Source organism: Heterocephalus glaber, unplaced genomic scaffold, assembly GCF_053883595.1.
Source record: "Heterocephalus glaber isolate CG9 unplaced genomic scaffold, H.glaber_assembly_v1.0 deba00001608, whole genome shotgun sequence".
Lineage (NCBI taxonomy): Eukaryota > Metazoa > Chordata > Mammalia > Rodentia > Bathyergidae > Heterocephalus > Heterocephalus glaber.
This window is the reverse complement of record NW_028258379.1, coordinates 573736-601640: the sequence shown is the minus strand read 5'-3', so window position 1 is coordinate 601640 and position 27905 is coordinate 573736. Positions and strand designations below refer to the sequence as shown.

Genomic DNA, 27905 nt, shown 5'->3' with positions numbered 1-27905 from the left:
ATGTACTTGGGTGCAGGTGGACTATTCAAGGCAACCTTTGTAAGCTACTCCCATGATCCTGGATTGAGGTTATAGGTTTTGTCTGACTTAATCCAAGTCAGATTACTCAGTATACCCCAGGAGGTGATCAGCCTCCCCTTCTGCCCTTATAGAACAGGACTTTCCTCTTCCCAGGGCCCAAAACCTTACTGTAGTCCTATAGTGCAATGTTCTGAATAATCCTGTAGCCCTTCAGGTTCCATTGTACTGACAGGGGAAGACTCTGAGCTGTGGGAGGGCCAATTCCCTCTCCAAGCTTAAGTCTCACCCAGTGACACCAGGAGTCTTGGAATTCCACCAGCTTGGGGCCCCATGTCTGCAGGCAAAGGAGAGAGCAACACTGTAATCTCCAGTCCCTTCATGGTCACCAGGAAATGTTGTGGAGTTTTAAGAGAACAGAGAGACCAAGAGGTGAAACAGTAGGATTTATTTTTAGGTGTACACCGGCTCAATGGACTTCTATCCAAAGGCTGAGCCCAGAACAAAGGAAGAGCTCTGGTTTTATACATGTTGTCAAGGGGGTTGGTCTACCTAATGATGCAAAAGTTGTGGACAGGAACAGAGCAAAGGCAGTGAAGCTTGTGACAGTTTTGTAACTTAGCATATCTTGGTGGCCTTGGTCAGGTACAAAGGATGTTATGAGAACAGGAGATTGTGGAACCTTATTTACATGGACAAAGTTACTAATTTTATTTGTAATAGAACAAAGAACAACAGCAGTGGAGAGGGGAAGACTAAAGGGGAATTTGCTTAGGTTGGAGAAACTTTTTTTCCCTTTTTTGTAAGTCCTGAATCAATATATTTGTTGACCATTTGTATTTCTCTCTCTCTGAATATTTGTTAATTTCTCTTACCCATTTCTTGACTGGGTCTTTAATTTTAGGTGGTTCACTTTTTTTGAGTTCTTTTATATTCCTTTTTTTTTTTTTTTTTTTTTTTGGTACCAGGGATCAAACTCAGGTCCTTGTGCTTGTGCAGCAGGCAGTGAAACCACTGCGCTAAATCCCCGACCCGAGTTCTTTTATATTCTTGATATTAGTCTTCTGTCTGAAGAGTACCTGGCAAAAATTGTTTTCCATTCTGTAGGTTGTCTCTTCACCTACTGATTGAATCTCTTGCTATACAGAAGCTTTTTAATTTGATATAATTCTATTTGCTGAATCGTGCTATTTTTTGTGCAATCAAAGTTTTGTTTAGAAAATCCTTTCCCACACCTATGTCTTCAAGTGTTTTACCTATTTTATCTTCTAGAAGGTTTAGTGTTTCTGTTTTAGTGTTTAGATCTTTGATCTATTTTGATTTTAATCACTCTTATTTAGTATATGGGGAGAAGTAAGGGTCCACTTTCAATCTTTTGCAAACAAATAATCAGATTTCCTAACATGACTTATTGAATAGGCTATCTTTCTTCCAACATATGCTTTTGGCCCTTTGTCAAAAATCAAATAGTTGAATATGAGGGCTGGGGATTTATCTCAGTGGCACTGTGCCTGCCTGGTAAGCACAAGGTCCTGAGTTCAGTTGAATATGTCTGGGGAGGTTTCTGTATCCTCAATTCTGTTCCATTGACCCTTGTTTCTGTTTTTGTTCCATGTCATTTTTATCACTATTGCTTTGTGAAGTCAAGTATCGTTATGCTTCCAGCTTTTCTCCTCTTGTCCAAAATTGTTTTTGCTATTCTGTGTCTCTTCTGGCTCCATGTGAATTTTAGGATTATTTTTTCTGGATCTGTAAAGTATGCTGTTGGTATTTGATTGGGATGCATTGAATCCATATAGCAATTTTGGAAGTATGGCCAAGTTTGACAATATTGGTTCTGCCTATCCAAGATCAGGGGACATCTTTCCATTTTCTGATATCCTCTTCAATTTCCTTCTTCAGAGTACTGTACTTTTCTTTGTAGAGGTCTTTCACTTCCTTGCTTAGGTTAATTCTTAAGCATTTCATTTTTCTTGAAGCTACTGTGAATGTGGTACTGTTTTCATAATTTTCTTTTTATCCTGTTTAATGTTGGTGTACCAAATGCTAATGATTTTTGTGTGTTGATTTTGTATCCTGCCACTTTGCTTTTAAGTTGGTTATTAATTCTTAGAGTTTTTTGGTGGAGTTCTTTGGATCTTCTAGGTAGAGCATCATGTCATCTTCAAATAGTGATAATTTGAATTCTTCCTTTTCTATATGTATCCCTTTTATTTCTTTCTCTTGCCTAATTGCTCGGGCTAATATTTCAAGTATGTGTTGAATAGAAGAGATGATACTGGACATTGTTGTCTTCTTCCTGATTTTAGGGGAAATGCTTTTATTTTTTTCCCCATTTAGTATGATTCTGGCTATTAGTTTGTCATAAATAGCCTTTATCATATTCAGGTATGGTCCTACTATACCTATGTTCTTCAGGATTTTTATCATGAAAAAAATGTTGGATTTTGTCAAAAGCCTTTCCTACATCTATTAATATGAACATGTTTTTTGACCTTGCTCCTCCTTATGTGATATATTACATTTATTGACTTATGTATGTTGAACCATCCTTGCATCTCTGGGATGAAACCTATTTGATCATGATATATGATCTTTTGATAATGCTGCAGTGTTTGCTAATATCTTGTTGAGGATTTTTGCATCTATATTCATTAAGAAGATTGGCCTGTAATTCTTTTTTCAGTTGGGTCTTTGTCCAGTTTTGGGATCAGGGTGATACTGGTTTCCATAAATGAATATGGGAGCACTTCATCCCTTTCAATTTCTTTGAAGAGCTTGAGGAGTATTAAAGGTTTTGTAAAATTTAGTAGTGAATCCATAAGGTCCTGGGCTTTTTTTAGTTGGTTGGTTCTTTACCCCTGTGTTAATGTCACTGCTTGTTATTGGGTTGTTAAGGATATTTGTGTGTTCTTGGGTTGGTTTTGGTAGTTTGTATGTGTCTAGGAATCTGTCCATTTCTTCAAAATTTGTTGGTTTTTGAGCTTGTTACTATCTCCTGGATTTTGACAGTGTCAGTTATGATTTCACCTTTTTCATTTCTAATTGCATTGATGTGAATCTTTTCTTTTTTTCTCTTGGTAAGTCTGGCTAAAGGTTTATCTATTTTACTTATTCTTTCAAAGAACAAGCTCTTTAATTTGCTGATTTTCTTAGTCTCTTTCATTGATATCCACTCTCATCTTTATAATTTTCCCTCCTTAATTTTGGTTTGGGGTTAATTTGTTGTTGCTTCTCAGGCATCTTAAGATTTCTCATAAGGTTCTTTATTTGGTCTTGCTCTGTTTTCCTAATACGAGTATTGATTGTGATGAATTTTCCTCTTAGGACTGTTTTCATAGTGTCCCAAAGGCTTTGTTGACTTGTACAGTCATTGTCATTAACTTTCAAAAATTGTTAAATTTCTTCTTTGATTTTTTTCTATGATCCATTGGTTGTTTAGGAGTATGCTGCTAATTTTCCAAGAGCTTTTAGCTTTTCCAAAATTTCTTATAATGCTGATTTATATTTTCCTTGCACAGTGGCCTGATAGTATGCATGGGGAAATTTCAATTGTTTTCTATTTACTTAAGCTGGTTTTGTGAACTAGTATGTGATCTATTTTGGAAAAAGTACCATGTGCTGGTGAAAAGAATGAATACTCTGTTGTACAGGGATGGAATACTCTGCATATATCTATTAGGTCCATGTGTTCAAGGGTCTGGTTTCACTCTGATACTTCTTTATTCGTTTTTTATTTAGTTGACCTATTTCTTTGTGAAAGTGGGCTGTTAAAATTCCCTACTATGATTGCATTAGTGTTTATTTGATCCTTTAATTTCAGTAGTTTTTGTTTTATGAACAAAGTTTACCATGTCTGATACTAGAATTGCTACTGCTGCTTCATGTACTGATGTACTTCATGTACTGATACATGAAATGTTGTTTTCCGTTGTTGACCTCACTAATTTCCTCTCTGCCTCTAGCTGTGTCTGTTTCATGATTTCTATTGAGAATGTTCTTAAGTATTCTCTCAAGTGCTGGTTTAGTATGCATATGTCTTTTGAGCTAGTCTTTTTCATGGAAATACCTTCTTTCACCATCTATTTTGAAGGGCAGTTTCACTGAGTAAGTTATTGGAAGTTATTTGCTCTTATGGCATGAAATACTTCACTCCAAGCTCTCCTGGCTTTCAGGGTTTCTGCTGAAAAGTCTGCTGTGATTCTGATGGGTTTACCTTATATGTGATTTTTTTGTTTTGTTTTTCTCTGGCTGCCTTTAAAATTCTGGTGTTTTTTTCTTTTTTGCTGGATATCTAGGGATTTAATAAGGATATGCCTTGGTAAGCTTCTTTTTTATCATAATTGTTGTGTTTTTATTAGTGTCACTTACTTGTATTTTAAACTACTTTTTTATATTTGGGAACTTTTCTTTCATGTTAAGCATGTTAGTGAAGCTATTTGTGTTATCTTCTAGCTTTTCTCTAACTCCAGTTAGCTTTACATTGATCTTCTTGTCAATTAGTAACTACTGCATAGTCTTCTCTTGTTCTCTTATTTTCTTTTTGGCTTCTTTGAGCTCTTTATTGTAATTCATTATTTTATCCTCAGTATCAGACGCTCTTTCTTCTCATTGGTCATTTCTGCAATATATGAATTCTATAGAGTTTTTTATTTCAGGTATCTCTGACATCTTTTCAAGGATTCCATATTCTTATTGAATCTGTCATTCAAATTTTGAACTGTTTTTATTGTTTCATCCAATTTTTTACCTATTTTAAGTAAGGAGGAGCTTCAATCTTTCCCTATTAAGTACCCTGTTAGTAATGAGATTCTTTTGATAGTTAAAAATACTTCCTTCTATTCCTAGATTTTTTTAGTTGTTTTTAAATCATGAAAGAGTGTTGGAGTTCTCAAACTTTTTTTCCTGTACTAATTGAGATAGTTGTGTTTTTATCCTTTATTCTACTGATAGGTGTTATTACAGTGATTGTTTTGCTTTTGGATAAATCTCATTAAGTCATACTATATGCTTTTTATATGTTGATAGAGTCAATTGGAGAGTATTTTGCTGAAGATTTTTGCATCTGTATTCACAAAGGTTACTCAAATGTAGTTTTTTTGTTCTAGATGCCTTTGTCTGGTTTTGACATCAGAGTAATACTGCCTTGATAGAGTGAAATGGAAAAATTTCCCTTTTCTTCTCTTTGGAAGAGTTCTTGAAGCATTGTTAATTTTTCTTTGACAGAATTTATTGTTAATTTTTCTTTGACAATTTATCAGTAACACTATCAAGAACTAGAATTTTCTTGGTAGAAGGTTTTAAAATTAGTAATTCATTCTCTTTTATTCTCAGTCAGTTAGACTTTTCTATTTCTTCTTGAATCTATTTCTTCTTTTAATTGCTTATTTCTTTCTAAAAATTTGTCCTTCATCTAGTTTATCTCATTTGTTGATCTGTAGTTGTTCATAGAATTTTCCAGAAAGCCTTTTATTTTCTCTAGAGGCAATAGCAATTGCTTTCTTATTACTACTTTTAGTCATCTGAATTCTCTCTGATTTTTTTCTGGGTCATTCTAGCCAAATAAAGGTTTGTTAATTTTACTGATCCTTCAAAAAAGCATCTTTTTATCATTGATTTTTCTATGTTGATTTTCTCTGTTTCTTTAATTTCTTTATTATCTTCATTTGTCTGCTTGCTTTGGGTTTACCTTTCTTCTTTTCTAGTTTCTTAAGGTAGAAGGTTAAGTTACTGATCTCTTCTTGTTTAATATAAGTTTTACAGTGATACTGATAAAGTAGGTTTAGTTGCCCACCTAAGTTTTAGCTTTATTTTTATCATTTCTAAGTGCTTTCTAATTTGCCTTGTGAATTCTACTTTGACTCATTTACTTATTTAGAAGCACATTGGTTAAGTTTTCTATCCTTTTTTTTGTTTCAATTTTTTGTTTTAGTTCGTGTTACTGTGGGGTTTGTTTGAGGAAGTTAGTACATATATTTGACATGTCATGATCATTTTCAACCCCAGGATTCTCCTCTGCCTCTCCTACCCTTCCTTATGAACCCCTTCCCTGTCTCCAAAAAGTATCCCTTCTGGTTTCCTGTCACTTCTCATTCATTTTATTTATTTGTTTGTTTGTGTATTTATTTATGGTTTAGACTTCACATATAAAAGAAACATTTGATATTTAACTTTCTGAGTCTGGCTTATTTTATTTAACATGATTGTTTCTGGTTCCATCCATTTTCCTGCAAATGACATGATTTAATTCTTCATTATGGCTGAGTAATATGCCATTGTGGGTATAGACCACATTTTCTTTATCCATTCATCTGTTAATGAGCATCTGCTAAGCTTACTGTGAATTGGCTCTACAATTTTAGTAAAGGTTTATCTAGGTGTGACTCTTTTTATTTAAACTACTTGAGATTTGTTGAGGTTCTTATGTCTGTCAATTAACCAGTTTTATTGGTACTTTTGCAGGATTATTTCTTTAAATATTTTTTCTGTCTCTCTTTTTCTTCTCTCTTCCTTGAATTCCTGTTACACATATACGTAGGGAAGAGAAAAAGGGGACTTTACTAGAACCTCTGCAGTAAGTCCTAGTCTCCTACAAGCCATGACAGCACCAGGCAAATTAACTTAGTAGACAGAAAAGACAGAAAAATGAGACTTGAGAAGAAGCTAAGCTTTGGGCCTGATCAGTGCTGCTCTGGGCCGCAAAGACAAAAGCCTTGAGCTTGCCACCTTTTATTCAGTACATCAGGAGAAACAAATGTAACAGACGACTTTGGACAGAGAGTTCAGTACGTCGGGAGAAACAAATATAACAGATGACTCAGGGGGGCAGCAGTGTTGGCAGTGAGTGCAGCGTCAGTGAAAATCCTAGAACAATGAGGAACTATGCAGATGAAGATTTTGTTCCTCCCAGAATGTCTTCAGCAATAGCTGGCCTGTAGGCAGGAGAACTAGGCCTAATCATAATTTTAATTGTGAAATCATTTTCCCCCCAAATTATGTGGAATTGCTCCTGACACATATACTGCTATACTTGATGTTATATCACAAGTCTCTATGATTGTTCATTTTTCTCTAAGCTTTTTTCCCTGTCTAGTCATCATATTGGATCAGTATCCTTCATCTGTTTTCAAGTTACATAATTCTGTGCTTTTCTGCATTAAACTAGCAGTTGAGCCCATCTAGTAAATTCTACTTTTTCAATATTGATATTTCTAGTTAGCTCCTTTTTATGATTTATATTTATTCATCAGTATTTCCTATTTGTTGATTAATTTTTATTGTATTTTCTACAAATCCTTTGAACACAGTTTCCTTTTATTCTTTGAATATATTCATAGTGGCTGCTTTGTGGATTTTCCCCACTAAATTAATACCTTGGTCTGTTCAGGGTCTGTTTTATTGAGTTTTATTTTTTTCTTGAATAAAGGTTACATTTTCATATTTCTTTACATTGAGTAATTTTTCTTGACTACTGGAAATTTAGTTAAAAATTGTAAACTCTAAATTCTGACATCTTAATTGAGGGTTTTGCTAATGCTTGGATTCTTTGTTTTATTTTTATTTTAACAACTTCTTGTATTTTATCAGAGTGATCTTTCTTCCCCCTGCCTCTCTACTCAGTACTCTTTTGTTTTTATTCTAGCTTCACAATCTTCCCCTTTATGTTGGCATAGTTCAGTGAACAGCTAACAACAGTCATACTCAAAATCTCAAGTCCATAAAGCTTTCCCTTTTGACCAGTTGTACGTATAGGCTGAGGAGCACATTATAAGTTCAGGAAGTTTTCAAGTCATCTTCAGCCTTCATACTAATTTCTTTTCAGTGTTGAATAATATTCCATTGTCAGGATGTACCACAATTTATCCATCTACTTACTAAGTGATATATTGATTGGATCTAAGTTCTGGCAGTTATAGATAAAGCTGCTGCAAACACCTGTGGGCAGGTTTTAGTGTACATATAATTTTCAATTCCTTTGAATAAATACCAAGGAATACAATTGGATTGTATGATAACTGAATGTTCAGTCTTATGAGACGTGGCTAAGCTGGATTCCAAATTTCTTATGTCATTTTGCATTCTCACCAGCAATGAACAAGTTTCTGTTGCTCCACATCTGATTTCTGTTTGCCAGCATCTGATGTTGTCAAGTTTCTGGATGTTGGCCATTCTTAGAGGTATATAATGGTATTTCATTGTTTTAAATTGCTTCCTTAATGACATAAATATAGAGCATCTTTTATATGTTTATTTTCAATCTATATATTTTTTCAGTGAGGTGTCTCTTACGGTGTTTAGGGCATTTTGGGTCAGGTTGTTTGCTTATTGTTATTTATTTTGAGGTCTTAAAAGCTTTTTGTGTATTTTGGGATAACAGTCCTTTATAATATGTTTTTGCAAATATTTTCTCAAAGTATATGGATTTTCTTCACTTGTTGCAGAAATTTTTAACTTTAATTGAGTCCAGCTTATCAATTTCTTCCATGGATAGTGCATTTAGTATTGTATCTAAAAATTCATTGCTGAACCCAAAGCTATCTAGATAGTCCCCCATCTTCTAAGAATTTTACATTAAGGTATGTGATCCATTTTAAATTAATCTATATGAAGGCCTTAAAGTCTATCTAGATTCATCTTTTTTGGTGCATATGTATGTTCAGTTATTTCAGCAATATTCCTTGAGATCACCACATTTTTTCCATTAAATCACCTTTGCTTCTTTGTTGAAGATTAGTTAATGGGTCTACTGAGTTATCTATTTCATTTCATTTGTCTACCCATTCATTTTTTCACTAATGCTACACTATCTTGGCTGTGTATTTTGTAGGAAAACTTTAAGTCAGATAATGTTAGTCCTCCAACTTTGTTCTATCCTTTCAATATTATGAGGGCTGTTCTGGGTTTTGCCTCTCCATATGAACTTTAGAATTGTTGGTATTCACAAAGTAACTTGCTGGGAGTTTGATTAGCATTGTACTAAATCTATAGATCAAGCTGAGAAGACTTTACATCTTGACAGTATTGTGTTCCAATCCATGAACATAAACTATCTTTTTATTTATTTAGTCTTTGATGCTTTTCATCAGAGTTTTGTGTTTTCCTCATAGAGATCTTGAAAACATTTTGTTAGATTTATATCTAAGTGCTTTATTTTTGTGTTAATGTTAATAGTACTTGTTTTTAATTTCAGATTCCACTTGTTTGTTGCTGATATATAGGAAGTTACTGACATATCTTAATCTATATCCTCTTACCTTCTTATAATTTCCTATTAGTTCAGTAGCAACTGTTGGTTGGATTTTTCTGTGTTCCTCTTATGGTTTAGGTTTTTAAAATATCCTCCAAAAGTCTCAGGTGTGGGGGAGATGACTGGATCATAAGGCACTGTATTCATCAGTGGATCCATTCATTGATTAGTGCAATGTGCTGTTAGGAGGAAGGGCCTGGTTGGAGGTGGGTCACTGGGTGCACAACCTGGAAGGGTGTATTCTTGTTGCCCTCTTCTCTGTTCTCCATCTACTTCCTGCCTGCCACTGGGATGAACAGCTGTCTTCTGCCATGCCCTCCTACCATGTGTTCCTGACTTCAAGATGGCCAAGTTCGGGCTGAACCCACTAGGAGCTATAAGCCAAATATTCCTATCCTCCTTTAAGTTGTGGATGTTGGGTATTTTGTCCCAGCGATGGGAAAGTATCTGATACAGATCCAATCCATAAGATGTCATCTAGAGACAAAGACCTTTCTATTTCTTCCTTCCTGTTCTATATATCTTTTATCTCTTGTCTTGTAGCATTAAATAAGTCTCTCATTGCAATGTGGAAAAAGCAGTGGTAAGTTTAGTGGAGACTGGAGTTGGGTGTTTTCCTTCCCTCAAGTCAAGCTCTGATGAAAACCTCAGCATATTCAGCTCTGATTAAATAGCTTCTCTTAAGGGCTGACCTTATTAAGAACAGAATCCACACTTATATTTCAGAATTGTGCCTTTTCCCTTTCCCTGCCAAAAATCTGAAGGGATTTTTCTCTCATATTTACTCTGACACCTGACAGCGCTTCTAGGTAAAACTCATGAAACTGGTCATCTACACTCCAAGAACTGGGTCGTCCTAGTGTTTTATGTCAGACTTGTTCTCTTCAGCAATTTACCCACTCATATTCAGGTTTTCCTACCCTGGCAATAACTCCCAGAATGTGTTTAGTCAAACAGTTTCTGCTCCATTGAGTTGTAATTATCTGTATTTGCCTGTCAGCCTCTCCAGTTTAGGGAACAGCATTTGCCTCATTTTTATTACCAACAGGAGAATTGTTGATTTTTCATTTGTTCAGCTTCTTATTGACTCCCATGCTTCTTACATGCTAGACTAGAAACAATAAATCATTTTGATATTTTTGTATGGATTTGTGGTTGTTTTTAGTATTCATGCATTCTTTCTTGTGTATAATCACTTTTTTCTGACTTCTCATGACAAATGTTTAGTTTATTAATTTTCTATTTTTCTTTTTAATATATGCATTTAAAATATATATCTCACTAAGTACTGCTTTCGCTTTATACTATACAACTGATAAGTACTGCTTTTGGTGTTTCTGATTTTTTTAAATTTCCAATAAGGTTTTTTTGAGCAATTAATTATTTGAAGTGTTTATTTATTTATTTTTGCTTAAATTCTTTTATTGATACATTTTAGGTATACAATGTGTTTACATTTATCATTGGGTGCTTATACCTGTACATGATGTATCTTGGTTCTTATTTTTTCCCCATTACTTGTGCACCCTTCACCCCTCCACCCTTCCCTTTTCTCATAATTTTTCCTTTCCCTTCTTTCCTTTCCCCTTCCCCTCCCACTTCCCCTACTCCTTTGGACCTTTTCTTCCTATTTCAAGTTATCACTTATTCATTTTATTCATTTTAGTCCTTATTTACACTTTCAGGTTCTCACACTAGAGAAACTATTCATTATTTACACACGTGTGTCCTATTTATTTCACTTAAGAGTATGGCCTCAATGTGCATCCATTTAGCTATAAATGTCTCTAGTTTGTCATTCTTTATGGCTGAGTAGTACTCCATTTTATAAAAAATACCCACATCTTCTTTATCCAGTCTCCAGTTGATGGGCACTTGGGCTGTTTCCAGGCTTTAGCTATTACAAACGGTGCCAGTATAAACATGAGTGCACATATATCACTGTGGTATGATTCTTTTACTTCTTTTGGGAAGAAACCCAGCAGGGGAATACCTGGGTCAAATGGGACCTCTAGTCCTAGTTCTTTGAGATATCTCCATACTGATTTCCACAGTGGTTGCACCAGTCTACACTCCCACCAGCAGTGGAGCAGGGTTGCTCTTTCCCCACAACCCCGACAGCATTTGTTATTGGTTGATTTCATGATAGCAGCCATTCTTTCTGGGGTGAGGTGGAATCTGTGTTGTTTTCATCTGCATCCCTCAAATGACCAGCGATGTTGAACATTTTGTCATATGTTTATTTGCTGCTTTTACTTCTTTGTCTGAGAAATGTATGTTCATTTCAGATGCACATTTTGAATTGGGTCTTTGAATTTGTGGGAGTCTGATTTTTTTTCAGTTCTTTATATATTGTAGATAGTAGTCCTTTGTCTGAGGTACAGCTGCTAAAATTTTTTTCCCCACATTGTAGATTTTCTCTTAGCACTGTTGGGGGTTTCTCTTGCAGTACAGAAGCTTTTTAATAAGATGAAATCCCAGTTGTTGATTCTTTGTGCTAGTTCCCATGCTACTGAGGTTTTGTTCATAAAATCTTTTCCTATGCCAATGTCTTCAAGAATTCTCCCTAACTTATCTTCCAGCAACTTTAGTGTTTCTGTTTTAATATTTAGATCTTTAATCCACTTCGATCTGAGTTTAGTGCATGGTGATAGATATGGGTCTAGTTTTAATCTTTGGCAGGTTAAAATCCAGTTTTTCCAACACCATTTATTAAATAGGCTATCTTTCCTCCAATGAGGGTGATTGGCTCCTTTGTCAAAGATGAGGTGGCTGAGTATGTCTGGAGTTGTTTCTGCATCTTCTAATCTATTCCACTGATCCTTGGGTCTGTTTCTTTGCCAGTACCATGCTGTTTTTATCACAGTAGCTTTGTAGTATAGTTTAAAGTTAGGGATTGTGATGCCCCCTGCCTTGTCTCTGTCGCCTAGAATTGCTTTTGCTATTTGAGGTCTCTTCTGGTTCCAAATGAATTTTTGGATTGTTTTCTCTAGTTCTGTGAAATATATTGTTGGAATTTCAATCAGCATTGTATTAAATCTATGTAGCAGTTTTGGAAGTATGGCCATTTTCACTATATTGATTCTTCCTACCCAGGACCAAGGGATGTCTTTCCATTTTCTCATATCCTCTTTGATCTCTTTTTTCAGAGTGCTGTAGTTTTCAGTGTAGAGGTCTTTTGGTTCCTTTGTTAGATTGATTCCTAGATATTTCATTTTCTTTTAGATTTTTTTGAAGTGTTTCATGTTTTTAAATTTCTAGATGTAAAGGCCTGAATTAGGTAGAATGGAATAAGTAGCAGTAAGCCATTATCCTTGTTGCAACAGCTAGGAAAAAAAATGAATCAATTAAGAAAATCAGAATTACATTTATGAAGACATAAGGCAGTTTTAAGGCTAATAAAGACAAAAAACTAAAACTCAAGAAGTAAGAGAGCTACTTCTAGTTGAGCAAATATCACTGACCATTTTCTTCTGTAGAAACATTTGCCAAATTTAAGCATTCCTTGGACATCTATCAGATGTGGCCTAGGTGTTGGAGTTGTACTATGTGAAAGAAAACCTGTGGCAACTTTTGCCTGTTGTATGGCTTGACATGATGTATAGGAATTTTGAGGAGCTTCGAATACATGACTGTGTTCCAAGCAGTGTGTTTGACACCTACTAAGGTAGTAGGGAGGTCTGAGAGGCTGTGTCTATTGTAGGCCTGGAAGGAGGGATTAAACAACCACATTGTAAATGTCACTCAAAAGACAATTGGAACCAGAGATGGGCTAAGTCAAACTAAAACTGAAGCTAAATGACTGACCAAGCCCTTATCCTAAACTGCTTAATAAAGGAAGGCATTAACTTTTCCAGGAGAAAGTGGCACCAATTGTTAGCCTTTTAATTGTTTTATACACTATTAATATCCTTTGTACTATGAAATATAATTAGACAAGAGACAAAAACTACATGGCTAAATAAATTTAAAAGGGAGACAATATAAGCAGGCACACAAATGACTTATATGTTGGAAATAGCAGATAAAATTAAATAACTTATAAATTTATGAAAGAAAATGGATAAAAATATGAAGAATGTCAACAAAGAAATGGAATTGATTTTTAAAACCAAGTGAACCTTCTAGAAGTAAAAAAGTTAAATTTCTGAAATTAATACTAAATTGGCTCCATTTAATAAAACTTTGAACACAAAAGACAGAACTTGTAAACTCAGAGATATCTTAACAACAAATACCTAAAGTGATGAATAAAGAGAATAAAATATGAAAGTATAAAGAACAAAGTAGAGTACAAGAAACTTTTGAAACATTTTCAAAAGGCCTAATATGAATAATTGGATTCACAAAAAACAAGAAAGAAAATGGGTCAGAAGGAACATGTGAAGAAATATGGCTAAGATATCTTGCTCAAATTTGATAAAAGGCATTAATAGATTCGAGAAACTCAGTAGGTCCTAAAGAAATCATAAGACTATCATAATCAAACTGCATAAAACCAAAGCTAAAAAAATTTTTCAAGCAAGAAAAATTGCTTTATAACAACCAACAAGAAAACTAATTTGTGACTTTTCAACTGAAACTATAAAGACCAGAAATTGGTGAAATGAAATATTTAAAGTGCTGGAAGAAAACCCCACCAAATTGGAGTACATTGTCCATCAAAACTATCATTTACAAATAGAAGTAAAATAAAGATGTGATACAAGAGCTGAAACAATTGGTTACCATGACCTGAAATTATAATAAATAGTAAAGAAAATTATTTGTACTGAAAGAAAAGTATCTCAGAATCCTGGAAAAGAATAAATAAAATACTATTGACTTTTTAAAGACAACAAAATGTATCATTTGGTGTGTAACATATATAACAAACCTAGCACAAAAGGGGACAGAAAGTAAGTGGGTTTTACTTTTGTAAAATTATTTTATTTGGGGGGAAACTGTAAACTTAATATAAAGACTCCAATAAGTTAAGGATCAACACTGTAACTTCTAGAGTCATCATGAAAGTATTCAAGGGTATAACTATAAACCTACTAGAGGAAACAAATGAATTAATAGAAACATACTTTATTAATTTTAAAAGAGGCAAAAAGGAAAAATAAGGGCACAAAACAGCCACAATGAATACAAAGAGGAAGATGATGGACTTGGATCCAAATATGACTATGATTATATTCAATATAAATTGATTTAACATTCAAATTAAAAAGTGAAAATTACTGGCTCAGATTAAAAACATGACTAAGAATATGCTGTTTATAAGAATGTATAAAGACACCAATAGTTTGAAAATAAGGGATGTAAGTTTTTTTTTTTTTTGGTACCAGGGATTGAACTAGGGTCCTTGCAGTTGCAAGGCAGGCAGCAGAACCACTGAGCTATATCCCAGCAAGGGATGGAAGATTTACCATGAAAACAGCCAAAACAATTATTGCAATTATATCAATATTAGCCAAGCTAGATTTTAAATCAAGGATTACTGCAAGAGATAAAAGTATATTTCATAATGCTAAAAAGAGCAATTCAATAGTAAGACATGGTAATCCTAAATTTTAAAATGCCCAGTAACAGTTTCAAAATATATAAAGCAAAAGTGGACATATTTAAAAATATAAATCAAAATTAAAAGTTGTAAAATACTTATTTTAATGCTTGAAAGACAAAAAATTAGAAAGATTTTTTAGGAATACTATTAATCGACAGAACACTTCACCTGAATACTGCAAAATATACATTTTTCTCAAGTCCATTTTACACATACATTAAATTTAATCATATTTGAGGCTATAAAACACATCTCAACATATTTCCATGGATTTACAGTTGTGCAGAATTTGTTCTCTGACTACAAAGAAATTACTCTAAAAATAAGCAATGATAGAAAAATTCTCCAAAATTTACAATATTACCAATGCACCAAAGGAAAAGAATCACAATAAGTATTGGAAAATATTTTGAGCTCACCAGTAACACTGATATGATGCATTAAGACTTTTGGGATGCTGCTAAAATAGTGCTTACATGCAAAATTATAAGTTTGAGTTATATAATTTTAAATAAATATATTAGAAAAGAAGAAAGGATAAAAATAGTTCAAGATTTCATCTGAAGGAGGAAGTAAAACAATAGCAAATTAGAGGAAAAGAAAAAATGAATTAAGGAAAAGTAAGCAAATGAAACAAATAATAAAATGAAATAAAAACCAAATGTACAATAGAGAAAAACAAAGTAAAACTTTTATTCCTTAAAATGAATTTTTAACATTGAAAAACTTCCCACCAGATGCTTGAGAGGGAGAATGAAATGTAGCAATATCAGAAAAATGTGGCATGACTATGGTTCTTCCAGATTAAAAAAATAAGAAAAGATAACATTATGAAGAATTTATGCCAGTGAACCTAACATGATATTTAAAATAGACTTTTATTTGAAAAATATTAACCAAATCGGACATAAGCAAGAATTAAAAATCAAAATAATCCCATTCTATTGAAAAAAAAAAACCCTATGATTGCAAGCTCACAAAGAAAATTCTAAGCTCAGGTGGGTTAAGTGATGAATTTCTCCATATATGCTGAAAACAGATATACTATCGTACATAAAGTCCTCCTGAAAATATAGGAGGAAGTGACATTTTCCAGTGTATTTGGTGAGACCAGTTTGAACTTAATACAAAAACAAGAAGGAAAGAAATTAAGGGCAGCAACAATGGTTCTCTTGAATAAAGATACAAAAATTCTACAGAAAATATTAGCAAACTGAATCCAAACTGAATAGCAATATATTAAAAGGTCACCACATCAGGGTCATTTGGAGTTTATTCTAGGAATAAAAAGTTTGCTTAATATTCAAAATTTAATGCATGTATTATTTTTTTTTCCTTTTAAACGGGGTTTTGCTATGTGGTCTCAAACTCAGAGTGATCCTGCTCCTTCAGCCTCTTAAGTGCTGGGATTACAAGCATATTGCATCACTCCTGGTTCAGTGTATGTAATTTATAACAGACTACAGGAGAAACCCATGTTGTCATCTCAGTAGCTTTAGAAAAGCATTTGATAGTATTCAGTATCTGTTCATAACAAAAACTCAAAAAATTGAAACAGAATGGCACAGCTGAAAATTCACAGCCAAATCACACTCAGTGACAAAATTTTGAATACATTTCTCCCTTAATTCAAAGAATAGCTCACTACTATTTCTACTCAACATTTCTTTAGATCATATCCCATTCAATAAGACAAGATTAAAAAGAAAAAGAATAAAATTATCTTTACTCACAGAAAATATGAATATGTACATTAAAACCTCAGAAGAATCTAGAAAGAGAATAAGTGAATTTGACAAGATTATATAAAAATCTATTTACCTGGTATAGCCTTTCCCATTTCTATTTTCAACTTTCCTATTTCAGCTATGGATTAGGACTTTCTTTTGTAAACACCCTTTTTATTTGGACAATTTGATAGTTTCTTCCTTTGAAACTGGCATTATCTGGATATACTTAGATGTGCTTCTAATTCTTCCATTTTGTGCTTTCCATTACCAGTTCTTCTCTTTGCTTTTTATGCTTCCCTTTCCTACCTTCTGTTTGTTTGATTGAATTTAGTCATTCCTTTGTTTATGCATTTTATTCATTTAAAAGTTGTATTTTATAGTTATTTTCTTTTAGTGACAATGCTTACATGTTTAATACACAAATACAATTTGTACAAGTTTTAAGTTAATATTTCCCCCCTTCCTCCTAAAGAATGCAGGGCCCTTAGAATGCCTTTGCTCTTGTTACTTCCTCCTACTTGATGTTCTATTTTTTGTCTCTGGCTTTAGTTTTCCTTTTTTTATTATAACCCCTCCAAATTAACCATTGCTAGTTTTTATGCTCAGCATTCTTTCATGCCTCTCATCTCTTAAAGATTCAGCTCTTTTCTTCCTAAAATACCACCTTTGGTAAGTTTTTCTTCAGGATCTGTAATTAGTAGAGTCCCTCATTTCCTACATATTTGCATATGTCTACATAGTCTTATAGAATACAGAATACTGGATGATGCTTCTTTTCCCTTGATATTTTGACAATATTGTTGTCTCAAACTATTATCTTTTCATTCTGTTAAAGACTGTGGTTACTACAGAAGCAATATGCCTTTTATTTATGTCTGCTATTAAGATGTTCTCCTTGTTTTTGACTCCTTGCAGTTTCATTCTGCCATGGACTGGCGTATTGATTTCATATCTAACTTCATATCATCTAAACCCTAAATCTATGTCTTTATTGATTCTGGAAATTTCCAAATTTGGATAAATTATTCAACTTCTCCTGTTTGTCCACTCACTGAAACCCTGGAGCTTCTCCCTCATTTACTGACAGTATTAGTATTAACGCCTGTCATGATCTGGCCCCTGCATGTGCCTGTGGTTAAATTGCCCATTCCACACCTGTTAGCCAGGAATGTCCCATCACTCAAACTGGCCATGCCATTTCTTATTCATAATTCCACTCAATTACCACCTATTTTCAAAAGCCCTTCCTAAAATCTCTTCTTAAGTATTCCCTGTTGTGGGTAGCCACTCTTTCCTGCTCATGCATCTATCAGTGGATTGCGTCTACCTATTTATATGTAAATCTACCCCTACTAGAATCAAGTTTCTAGTGGGTGGCTCAATCTATCTTTGTATTTACAGACAGATACTTAGTATGGGCTGTATGAATGTTTGTAGATTGAATGAGTAAATTGGTGAATGGATGATTTCAGTAATGAGAACAGACACTATCTATTCATAGGATCTTATTTTTTTTTCAGTTTCAACAAAGGATTTTATTTACTGATCCCCAAAACACAAAATCCAAAAAATAACAACCCATTGAAAGAATACTATAGCACATTCTCATTCATCCTCTCCTCTTTTCATGAGGTGTGCCCACCCATGCACATATCTTCAGAGAACAGGCTGACATATGGCAATAATTGGTGAAAGGCATATGGCACCTATGCTCACACCTTCAGGTACCTCTGCCTCGTAGGAAAGGAATACTTTTCTCTAGCCTTCCTCCTTGAACAGAAATTTATCACAAAAAATTTTTATAGCAAAATGTAACCTCCCCCCGAACTTTAGTTATCTACTAGAAAGATACAGAATTGAAAAGTTCTCCCCTCCAGCTGTGATATTAAAGAATATCCAAGTTACTCTGAGTTCCTGGGCTGCATACTTAACATACTTACAGAGGAAGGAGAATTTCAAGTTCCATTGCTCTCCAAAATGGTTACAGAAAAGATTCAATTGAAACTGCTACAAAAATTGATAGCCATTCTGTGACAGAGCAAGGCAGGCTTCCTCAACCACAAAAAAATACCACCTTGTTCATCATAAATCCTGCAGAGATCCAACAAGATTTGAGTCTCAAATACAGAATACATTTCAAGGAGAGCCAGTCTGTAGCACAGAGTGCTGAAATGTATGAACAGGACAGAATGCTGGTGAAGGCACAGTGTAAAGAATCCCAAGAAAATTTTAGTGCCACTTCCATTTAATAACCCAGTAGTATGGCAACCTAGAGACCTTGGCTGTTGTCATACCAGGATGTTTTATGAAACTGTTGCAGGAAAACCTGATGGGGCATCCTCTAGCTCACTATGCTGAGCAAGTAGCTACATCCTCAGCTGCTCTGAGAGATCTAAGGCTAGGGAGTGTGGTGGAGGTATTTCTTCCCAGATGGGAGTCCTTTGGTGAAGACTCCTTTAGGGAAAAGTTTTTGGCCTCCTCTTCAGGAATAGTTGGAAGGGGGCTGGGGATTTACCTCAGGGGTTCTGCTGCCTGCCTGGCAAGTGCAAGGTCCTGAGTTCAATCCCCAGCACAAAACAAAAACAAAAAAAAGCCAGAGGTAGGGGCTTCTGAGCCACTGACCCACTGCTCCTGGCCCAGAGGAAGGGGCTTCTAAGCCACTGTCCCACCTCTCCCAGCTCAGAGGAGGCGAGCCCCGCAGGCACCAACAGCACTGCCCACCCCCTCCTCCAGGGTTGAAATGGGAAGACACGTAAATAAGTCTCAAAACCAGACTTCCAGATCACCTACAGCAACCCCAAAGGGAAATGACATGGAACACTCTGATACTCAACCACCTGGACCCAATGAACTGACAACAAAAGGGGATCTAGAAAAAATGAAATGAGAAATAATTTCTCAGAAAACAGGAGAAATTGTGCCCCTAGTGCAAGACATGATTAATAAATCTAGAGAGGAGCTGAGGAACATGATGGAATCCCAACATAGGAAACAAATGGAATCCATAAAACAGATGCAAATAGATTTCCAGGAGATTAAAAACTCCACTGAAAGTCTACACAGCATAATGAGCCAATGTGAGGACAGAATTTCAGATATAGAAGATAAGATTGCAATTAGTGACCAGGAAAAGAAAAATTGCTTCAAAATTGTAAGGGAACACGAGAAATCAATCCAGCAGCTGCTAGATGGTGCAAAGAAGAATAACATAAGACTGATTGGAGTCAAAGAAACAGGAGAGAGTGCAGGCAACATTAAAAAAAACTCTTCACCGAAGTAATGGTAGAAAACTTCCCAAGCAGGGGAAAAGAACTTGACATACAGATAAGCGAGGCATATAGGACTCCAAATAGCCTTGATCAAAAAAATCTACACATAGGCATATAATTGTTAAGATTCCAGAAACTCAACAGAAGAACAAAGTTCTACAAGCAGTTAGAGAAAAGAAACAAATCACATACAAAGGAAAGCCCATCAGAATCACAGCAGACTTCTCAACACAATCCATCAAGGCAAGAAGAGCTTGGAGTGACATATTCCAAGCCCTAAAAGAAAACAGCCTCCAACCCAGATTGATGTACCCTGCAAGACTATCTTTCAAAATTGATGGAGAAATAAGATACTTTCATGACAAAGAGCACCTTAGGAACTTCATGAATACCAAACCAGAACTCCAAAATCTTTTACACAATATCCTAGGAGCAGACACTGAGGATCACAACCCCCAGAAGCAAAGCAGAATGAACCCATCTGGCACAGAGGAAATTAAAGAAGAAATCAGACAGTTTCTTCAATTAAATGACAATGACAATACAACATATCGGAATCTATGAGACACAGTGAAAGCAGTCTTAGGAGAGAAATTCATAGCAGTGAATACACATATTAGGAAACCAGAACGAGCCCAATTAAACAATCTCATGCTGAACCTCATGCTGAACCTCAAGCTTCTAGAAAAAGAAGAGCAGGACAAACGCAAAGCTCATACGAGGGAAGAAATTACAAAGATCAGAGGAGAAACCAATGCAATGGAGACTAAGTGAATGATCCAAAAAATCAATGATGCCAAGAGTTGGTTCTTCAAAAGAATCAACAAAATTGACAAACCCTTAGCCAACCTTATCAGAAAAAGGAAAGAAAAGGCCCAAATCCATTCAATTAGGAATGAAAAAGGTGACATTACATTGGACCCAGCAGAAATCCAGAGGATCATCAATACCTACTTCCAGAACCTCTACACTAATAAGATGGAAAACACAGAAGAAATGGACAGATTCCTAGATACATATGAATTACCAATGTTGAATGGAGAAGACCTAAAAATTCTAAACAAGCCAATATCAACCAATGAAATTGAAAATATAATAAAAAGCTTATCAACTAAGAAAAGCCAGGGCCCTGATGGCTTCACTGCTGAATTCTACAAGACATTTAGAGAGGAACTACTGCCACTACTCTTTAAACTCTTCAATGAAATTGAAATGGAAGCAATACTCCCAAATTCATTCCTGGAAGCAAGCATCACCTTGATCCCCAAAGCAGGGAAAGACCCAACTGAAAAGGAGAACTATAGGCCAATCTCACTAATGAACATAGATGCAAAAATCCTGAATAAGATACTGGCAAACAGAATGCAGAAGATCATCAAGAAGATCATACACCCTGACCAAGTGAGATTCACACCAGGGATGCAGGAATGGTTCAACATATGCAAATCAATCAGTGTAATACACTGTATCAATAGAGTCAAGGACAAAAACCATATGATTATCTCCATAGACGCAGAAAAAACATTTGACAAAATCCAACATGCATTTATGATAAAAACCCTGCAAAAAATTGGAATATATGGACTCTACCTCAAACTGATAAAAGCCATCTATGAAAAACCAACAGCCAATATCATACTAAATGGTCAAAAACTAAAATCCTTCACACTAAGATCAGGAACAAGACAAGAATGTCCACCATCACCACTCTTGTTCAATATAGTTCTGGAAACATTAGCCAAGGCAATTAGACAGTAGAAAGAAATAAAAGGAATAAAGACAAGAACTGAAGAAGTCAAATTGTCATTATTTGCAAATGACATGATACTCTATATAGAAGACCCCAAGAACTCCACCAAAAGTCTTGTATACTTACTAACCAAATTCAATAAAGTAGCTGGATACAGGATCAACACAAAAATCAATACTTTCCTCTACACAAATAACAGACTTACTGAGAGAGAAATAGGGCAAATAAGTCCTTTCATAATAGCATCAAAAAAAGGGAAATACCTAGGAATCAATCTAATGAAGGAAATCAAAGACCTCTTCTCTGAAAACTATAGCACTCTGAAAAGAGAGATTGACGATGATATCAGAAAATGGACAGACATCCCCTGCTCCTGGGTAGGAAGGATTAATATGGTGAAAATGGCCATACTTCCAAAACTGCTATATAGATTCAATGCAATTCCAATTGAGATCCCAGCAGCATACGTCACGGACCTTGAGAAAACAATCCAAAAATTCACGTGGAACAACAAGACACCCAGAATATCAAAAGCAATTCTAGGTAACAGAGACATGGCAGGGGGTATCACAATCCCCTACCTACAACTATACTACAAAGCTACTGTGATAAAAACAGCATGGTACTGGCAAAAAAACCAGACCTGAGGACCAGTGGAACAGATTGAAGAAGCAGAAACAATGCCAGACACACTCAGCCATCTCATCTTTGATAAAGAAGCCAAACACCCTCACTGGATGAAAGATAGCCTCTTTAATAAATGGTGCTGGAAAAATTGGGTTTCAACTTGCCAAAGATTAAAACTAGACCTATACCTCTCACCATGCACTAAACTAAAATAAAAATGGATTAAAGATCTAAATATTAAAATAGAAATGCTGAACCAGCTGGATCAGAAGTTAGGTAAAACTCTTGAAGACATTGGTATAGGAAAAGATTTTATGAACAAAACCTCAGTTGCCCATGAACTAGCACAAACAATCAACAAATGGGATCTCTTCTTATTAAAAAGCTTCCACACAGCAAGAGAAACCATCAGCAGTGTGAAGAGACAACTCACAATGTGGAAAAAAATCTTCACCTGCTTTTCCTCAGACAAAGGTCTACTATCTCGAATCTATAAAGAACTTGAAAAAGTCAGACCTCCCAAATTTAAAGACCCAATCCAAAAATGGGCATCGGAAATGAACAGACATTTCTCAGACAAAGAAGTAGAAATAGCAAATAAATACATGAAAAAAATGTTCAACATCACTGGTCATTCGAAAGATGCAAATGAAAACAACGCTGAGATTCCTCCTCACCCCCAGAAAGAATGGCTGCTATCATGAAATCAACCAATAACAAATGCTGGCGGGGCTGTGGGGAAAGAGGAACCCTGCTCCACTGCTGGTGGGAGTGTAGACTGGTGCAAGCACTGTGGAAATCACTATGGAGATACCTCAAAGAACTAGGACCGGAAGTCCCATTTGACCCCGCTATTCCCCTGCTGGGGATCTTCCCCAAAGAATTAAAAGAATCATACCACAGTGATATATGTGTACCCATGTTCATAGCAGCACAGTTTGTAATAGCTAAAACTTGGAAACAGCCCAAATGCCCATCAACTGGAGACTGGATAAAGAAAATGTGGGGTTTTTTTATAAAATGGAGTACTACTCAGCCATAAAAAATGAGAAAGTAGAGACATTTATAGGTAAATGGATACACATTGAGGCCATACTCTTAAGTGAAATAAATAGGACACACATGTATAAATACCGAATAGTTTCTCTGGTGTGAGAACCTGAAAGTGTAAATAAGAACTAAAATGTATAATAGATAATGTGAAATAGGAAGAAAAGGGGCAAAGGGGGAGGGGAAGTGGGAGGGCTAGGGAAAAGGAAAGAAGGGAATGAAATTAATATGAGAAAATGGAAACACAGTCTTTGTAAATAGGGAGGACTGGAGGGGTTGAAGGGAGGGCAGGGGAAGGGGGGGAAATAAGAACCAAGAGAGATTATGTAAAGGTGCAAATTTCCAGTGATGAATGTCATTATATTGTATACCTAAAATGTACCAAAGATTAGAATGAATAATTGATAATGCAAAGTAGGAAGAAAAGGTCCAAAGGGGTAGGGGGTAGTGGGAAGGGCAGGGGAAAGGAAAGAAGGGAAAGGAAAAATGATGAGAAATGGAAAAAATGGAAATAAAGTCTTTGTAAATAGGGAAGGGTGGAGGGGGTGAAGGGAGGGCAGGGAATGGGGATAAAATAAGAACCAAGATGCAGCATGTAAAGGTACAATTCCCAATGAGAAATGTAATTGTACTGTATACCTAAAGTGTACCAATAAAAGAATTTAAGAAACAAACAAACAAACAAAAGAAAGCAGGGATAGTAGGAAGGATCATCACACTATCTCCATCCTTCCAGTCAACTGGAATGGCAATTCTTTTTTCTGCTGTCAGTTGGAGAGAGACCACTATTCTGAGAATCTCTTCAATATTCTGCCAATGGTAGCTGGACAGAGCATAGATAGCTTCAGTTTCTTGTTAGGACCAAAAACAAATACCACATGAGCTATCACAGGCATGCCCTTTTTGTCCTTTTCAGCTGGGTCCAGCATGCCCAAGAGGATGTCAAGGTCCCGATTCTCATCATCAGTGATGGGAAAAATAACTTTTCTGTGGGCTAATCACCATTGTAAGCACTGATATCCTCACTCCAGCAAAGATGGTCCTCGACACTGTGTACTGAAAGGGCAAACAACTTGACATTTCTCTTAGCAAACTCTGGTGCCAGCTTCTTTGCTGCTCTGCCAAGCTCTGTGGTGCACACTGCACACAGGGGTAAAGTTCCATGGGTGGGAGAAGAGGATGCCCATGAGTCTCCCAGAAAGTAGTGGAAACAGATGCGGCTGATGTGGTGTTGGCCTCAAAGTTGGAAGCCTGATGACTGAGGAGCCCTCCAGGCCATAGCAGTGACAGGGAGAGGAGGAGGTGCAGTCGCAGCAGTAATAAGCAGAAGGCTTGCGTTGAGTGTAATTCAGAGGAATTTTATAACAACTAAATGTGCACCAAGTGAAAAAGCACTTTGCAAACCATAAGTGCTACTCCATTGCTTCAATCTCTGCCATTCATGTTTCTTCTTATATAGTGGATTATGTTCCAAATGGTTGTCTCTTTAAATTTCCTTTCCATATGGCATAAAGCAGAGTTCTTGGTGTTCTTTGATCATACTGAAATATATTTTTAGTTCTGTGCCTTTACTTCCAATTGCTACACTTCTCAGAGCACTAAACACACTGAGGCATTCGGTGAGAAGCTTGATAGAGTTTGACAGTTATCCATTCTGTCATCAAAACTCAGTGGATTTCTCAATGCTCTTCTTCCTGATATCTCACTGCTGCTCTCCTACCTTCCCTGGTGCCTGCCCAAATTCTACTTTATAAGATAGGCCGTAGGGGTCCTTCTTGTAAAACAGCAAATTGCCCCCAACTCCTCACAAATAAAATATTTACCACTTTTCTTATTATCTATACTTCCACTCACAGCTGGGAACTCTGTCCTATACCTGGGACAGTGCCTAGCATGCAATATATGTTCAATAATTTTTTTAAATAAATGCATCAGAGTAGGTGGTATAGATTCTCATCAGTAAAATCCTGGTGCTACAGGAGACAGACAGCACCTTGGGGCATGCTAGCTTCAACAGTCATCCTGATCTGAGATGAGATTACCAAACTTGACTATTTTGCTCTTTCTTAAAACAGACTTCTATGGCATAATTTCATCCTGAAAACTAAAGAAACCACTTCCTCTCCTGGCAGGCACCTAAACCAAGTTCTGAGCTGGCTGTATACAAAGCCCTTCTGTTCCCTACTGGTTTAAAGATAGTGGCAATTTCTGCCTGCATTTAGCAAGCTTTCTGTTTTCTTTAATACTTAAGGAAAATTTACATGTCTTTTCTACCCAGTTCTTCATTTTGACCTTGCCAGGAGCTTTCTATTAATACTGTGTAGGCACTTGTACAAAGAAAGCCTCCACTTAAATGCTTATGGGAAATAAATTCTTATTATTTCATAGGAGCAAATGTCCAAAGCTATAACTTGTTTATGTATTCTGACAAAATGGTGCAGAGATAGTACAAGACTTGCTGAAGGCCATATAACTAATTTCTGCAATACAGATGGGTCCAATGCATGTGTCCCATGATTCCCTGTCATGTGTCTTCATATGCTGCTGTCCTTTCCTCTAGTAATTTCATTTATGTTTCTCTTCCTATTTTTGGATTAACTTAAAGCCCCTCAATCCTTGTTTTGCCGGGTGGGAATCTAGTCTGTCTCATTGGCCATCTTACTTCTTCAACTTTCAATTATTAGACTCCGTTGTTGGTTTTTCATGTGCTTCTTTCACCAGACTTAGCGTGATGGGAAATAATGTGGTGTTTCAGCTAAGCTGACATTCCAGGGTCAGCTCTATGGTCAGTGAAAACGAATGGCCCAAGAAGTCTGACATCATCTGTCCTCTGCTTGGGGGAGAGCTTGCCTCTGCCTTCTGTTCCTCATTAGCCATGTGTTACTCTCAGCTTGCTACCAAGATTAGCAATGCACACTGTGCAGACTGTCAGATTAGCAATGTACTGTGCACCAAAAATGTGCCAAACCTTTGGAGATGGTACATTTCTCTGTTGCCCCTCTTCTGTGCTTGTGGATACCTTTTGGCCCCTTTTGGATTTAGGATTGAAGATTGAGGCTATCATTGGATAGGCAGTGCCTCCTGGTGGGTGGCCCAGGATCCAAAGATTTCCAGCTGAGAAGTAGCTGGGACAGCAACAGCCCACCTGCCAGCCCCTGCCCTGCCCTCTCCTTCCTTCTGAGTCCCATCCCCGTGTAGTCCAGTGAGAATTCGGTGCTTATTAGGTTATCATCATGTATCAGTCTTTCAGTAGTTTGCTGACTGAATTCCCAACAATGACTATGACAATGAAAAAATAAATGGGGTGGGGGGGCAGGAGATACAAATAGAAAAGTCACTCATGTCTCTGGAGGAGGCTGGTTTGCAAAGTGCCTTGTAATAATGTGGTCATTGTGTCAGCTGCCCAGAAGTGCCAAAATCATCCTCCTGTAGTCACACTAATGAAGCCTCCTCAAGAAGAATTTCAGAATACAGAGATATGCAGAGAGACCCAGCTGGTTTCTCTGAAAACTTGTATTCTGAAAAGAATATGCATGATTCCAAAGATCATGGTTTCTAGCCTCTATGCTCCACAAAAATGAAAGCTGTATCATGTCTGCAAGCATTACCTTGAGACTACTGTCCTCAGGACCTTGCCGCGCAGGATGTGCAGATTTGGGTCTGAGAAAGATGATCTCTGAGAACTAGGGTGGAATCCCAAAGGCTTCTCCAAGAGGGAGAGAGAAATCCTGAATAGTAATGGTTAAGGCCACACCACAACAAAATGAAGCAGGAAGCTTTGCTGTCGCAGAACTCTTCCTTTGATGTGTCTCATGGTCCCCAAGGGATCCCCTGTCCTCATGCTGAGTCTTGCCTCCTCATGGGACCTCATTCCAGAAAATGCCCACATTCCAGCTCCTTCTGCTTACTCCATCTGCTTGTTCCTCATCAAAGCACACCTCCCTCCTGTCCAGTTTCTCAAGGTCTTGCTGGCCATTCGGATAATGGGTTTTATGCTAAGATTTGGATACTGTAGGTACCACGGACTGTTCTGTCCATTCCTTTGGCATTTGCATTTTAGCTGGAGACTCCTGAAGTCCTGGACTCACTACTCTCGCAAACAAATCTTATCTCCCACCTCCCATACGCCACACTCACCTCGATCACCCCGTGCCCAGGCGCAGAGATGAAGCTGTTGACACAGAATGTTCTCTTGCATCCCTGCTCTGCTTCAGTGTCCCCACACTGCCCATCCCTGGGTGGTCACTGTGGTGACAGAGACCCCACATGCCAGGGCCAGTGATCTGGAGCCTATGACTACCACATTCTGATACTTGATTTATTCGGCCAGTGAACACAGGGAGTAGAGCGAGACGGAGAAATACACTGCCCTCAGGACCGAGAAAAGGATTCTCTCCCGTAACTGTTGCTTGCCAACAAAGGTGTTGGGTGACTGTGGAATATTCCAAAGGAGGGCAGGATTGATCCAGCACCACTTTGGGAGATTCTAGATTAATTAAAATCCACTGTGGCCAGTAGTTTTAGAATTAGGGACCGGAGAGGTGAGTGACAAGCGAGGACAGCTGGGGGACGGACGATATGCTGCGAAGGTGACATTTGCACTGCTGTTGACTATGCTTCATCCAACAGGTCTCTTGGGTTTCTAAGAAATTTCTAGAATATG

At 36.5% G+C, this 27905-nt stretch overlaps 1 protein-coding gene and 1 pseudogene across 2 annotated transcripts in view; one reads left to right on the top strand and one right to left on the bottom strand.

Moving 5' to 3' along the window:
• The window catches only part of Rtn1 (reticulon 1), a 252876-nt gene that overhangs the window by 197936 nt on the left and 27035 nt on the right, over positions 1-27905 (top strand). The window lies entirely within an intron of this gene.
• LOC106007750 (peroxiredoxin-6 pseudogene) lies at positions 23740-24583 on the bottom strand (annotated as a pseudogene).